General features: G+C 41.8%; 1 protein-coding gene and 1 pseudogene across 1 annotated transcript in view; one reads left to right on the plus strand and one right to left on the minus strand.

Moving 5' to 3' along the window:
• Positions 1-2,544, minus strand: part of LOC109474487 — a 20,501-nt pseudogene extending 17,957 nt beyond the window's left edge.
• A 513-nt stretch (positions 2,545-3,057) lies between these two features.
• LOC109474641 (kelch-like protein 26) overlaps positions 3,058-3,400 on the plus strand; it is a 14,927-nt gene continuing 14,584 nt past the window's right edge. Inside the window, exon 1 of the mRNA XM_019774989.1 lies at positions 3,058-3,158. The gene's annotated coding sequence lies outside the window, so the exon portion shown is untranslated. The remainder of the gene's footprint in view (positions 3,159-3,400) is intronic.

Here is a 3,400-nt window from a genome sequence, read left to right on the forward strand (position 1 = left end):
TGAGTACTGTTTTTTTGGCTATCGTATTACCTGGATGTCTAACCTTCATCGACGTAACTCAAATACATTGCTCCAGTGTGTACATAGCATACAAATTACAAGCACAAAAAATGTGTATTTTCAATGGATCTTGTGAAATGTTCATCTTCTAGCTTCGTGGAAAGACAGAAGAAACCATACACTAATTTGCATGTAGTTTAACAGTAAAACTCACTCAAGGATAAAAATTGCCAATTACTTACATCATTACAGATTAAAGCCACAAAGAAAGCAAAAAAGGTGTGAAGTTGTTCTAGAACAGCACACACATGCAAAATCGCTGTCAATAGTCAAATCTCAGTCAAATCCCTGGTCAAATCTGGACAACTCAAATAGTCAAAAGTGACCACCTCTACATAACAAACCCCTGGCCATTGTGACCACTTTTTGGCACTGTCCCTTACGTTACATAATTTTTCTTTATGAACCTTGTCTATAGTGATCATCTGTCCACATGGACAGGATTTTATCAGTCCCCCAAGAGGACTTTTTGGGCAGTTTTGACTATGAATAACAATGTAGCTTGCTAAAGGTGTTAATCATGTCATTAAACAAAAGTGGTAGTTTCTAAATTTGAGATTCAGAAACTCTGACTTTAAGTTTAACTTACCTCTGTATTCTGGAGAGAATTTCCGCAGATTTTTGGGCAGGGACAGGTAAAAGTGGTGTTCTCTGGATATCATGGGTTTGCAAACCGTGTGTTCGTCAAATCTCATCATGCTCGAGTGCCCCCCGACTTGGTGAATGAAGGGTTCGAGGGGGACCGCTCGAGAATAGTCTACGTCCACGCATTCATAGTCTGCCATGCTCTGTCTTCTCGCTCGCTCTTCCTCCGCGGTCGGCTCGTCTAAACACATCGAGGTCTGCGAAGACCAACACTGACAGAAAAGCGACAGACTCTGTCCTCCCCGCTGCAGAGTTCTTCCTGTCGTGATGGCTGGCAACTTGACCAACCGGTTTTACACTGGGTGTGAGTCAGGAGGTCGACTAGGTCTAAGCTTCAAATGTGATTGATGAACACCTATATCACAATAACGTAACACAAAATAAGTCAACAACTGAATAAATTCTCTGAGTCAGACGTTTCAGAATCAGATAGCATCCACTATGACTAATAATTAACACAGTATACATACAAAAAAACACTTATACAAACATAAACACAAGAAATATTTTTCTTGGCACTAAAATGTGCTTGAATTTTGTAGTTGTGAATTGATCAAAAATACTGGCAGAGAGCCACTAGCTCCAAAATACATCAAATATTTCAAGATTCGCAGTGTTACAACTGCATATGCTTCATAATCATAGTGGAAGATACGTAATTTGTTTTGGGCAGCCATATCCTAACCTAACCAGTGCCATCTGCCCTTCAGTGTACTGTTGTCCTGTACAGTGCGTCATGATAAATTTGGATCATAACTAGGTTGAATGTCTTATTTTTTTCCATATACATGTACTTGTAAACATCCATAGATTGAATAACCATAATAAATTGTTCACAACAGAATAACCCATATTCATAAGCAAATGCACTTTCTAATGGCAAATTATGGGAAACAAAGCGGAATTCTCGCCACGACGGCTGTCTTTCTACAATATAAAGGACATCGACCTGTGAGCAAAGCCGCCCTAAGTCTACAGAGCTAGTCAAAGCCTCAGCTCGTCCGAAAATCAACACGTCAAGTTATCCTGATCGATATAAGGTATCCGACAGCCAAGATAGCGGAATTTTCCGATCGCTTTGCTTCGCTGCTAGAATAACAAGTCACTCTCTATCGCTTCGTCTCGCCAAAAAATCAACATATCTTGACACTTTACCTCATAAATACTTGGTGAAGTGGTGCCCTTGCGTTGTGAACGGTATTTGTTTTGAATAAACTGCGTTTTTTGCTGTATTTAGTGACGAAAGGGCGATTCCCCCCTCCCTCTGCGCTTTAGTCGATCGTCTGCTTTTTGAAATGAATATTTCTGTGAAACGTCATCGCTCGGTTCACCCTAGTTCACGACATGTAAATATTACCACAGCCCTCAGCGCGCCTATCCCCGCAATACATCCCGATCACCCGGAGACGGGTGAAGTCACTACAGAACGAGGTAAGTATTTGAAAGTGATCACGTGATGGAATGACGCAACACCGTGTAGATCACATGACAAAAACATGATGTTCACCCTGACGACCAATCACAGGCGAGAGCCACCAAAGGGACAATCTCCAAGCAGATGCATGGAGAGAAGATCGTAACGCATCCAGACTTCCTGTTTTAGCCGGCCTTGAAACCGACCCCGTAAAACCCCCGGCAAGCGTTAAAATATTGTTAAAGACTAAGCAGGCGGGCAACACTTTCTCCGTCGTAGGAATGCCGGCTGTCAAATAAAGGCCTTGACTTGACTGACACTGAGCGTACGTGTTCTACGTGACTTCTACCTGTGACGTTACCGGGCGTAGGTCACCAGGTACCCAAGTAGGTCAACGTTGTTAAAGTGCCCAACGCACGCAACATTTTGCTAGGCGTGTTGTAACATAATGCCTTTTGCAACTACATTAGGCCACAGCGCGCGCATTAAAAAAATCATTAAAAAGCAAACAAGAAAGTTGCCCTCTGACAGCGGTCTACATGCCGAAAATGGACAAAGATGTCGTGCCGGAACGTGGATGGCAGGTAAGAATAAAAAGAGAGGAGACAAGTAAAGGTTCCGATTTAATGTTTTGTCTTTTACTTTGATGCATGCAGTGATGTATTTCATTCCTTTTATATGGAATGGTGGCTGTGTATGTGATGTGCCCACGGAATCAAAACCATTTGTACAATGATCAAAAACTTTAATATTGTTCAAAGTTGGTTTAATTAGAAATAATTGTTGTAACAAGTTAATAGTATAACATTTCTCTTTTAACAAGGTTTATGATGTAGGAATCTTGTACATTTTTGGACCGCCTTGTTTTTTTTCGCCCTATCGCATTAGATTTGGAGTTTGCGAGGATGTCATCCATGAAATTTACATGCTGTGGCCTTATCTATCACCATTGAATGCTTTTATGGTGTAGTTCCAGACTGAATGGATAGGTGGCGCGCTGTCCTGCGCGATCAGCTGTTCGGACTGCTGATGAGGACAGGTCAGTTCGGGAGATGCTGTCTTGGCTGTTTCCCAATTTTGGTTTCATGATAAATACCAACAGTAGCGAGACATAATATCTAATACGTGTATTGTAGTCTAGCACTCTAAGAAGATATGTAAAGCATCTCTTTGTACAATTCCCATCGTCAGTTACGTTATAAAATGAATGGACCAAGTGGGGGAGGGGGGCCCAGAAAGTTGGACTTTATGTAGCCGCGGCGACTGTTGCAGGGCTTCTCT

Source organism: Branchiostoma belcheri, unplaced genomic scaffold, assembly GCF_001625305.1.
Source record: "Branchiostoma belcheri isolate BF01 breed outbred unplaced genomic scaffold, Haploidv18h27 scaffold31, whole genome shotgun sequence".
NCBI classification, from domain to species: Eukaryota; Metazoa; Chordata; class Leptocardii; order Amphioxiformes; family Branchiostomatidae; genus Branchiostoma; species Branchiostoma belcheri.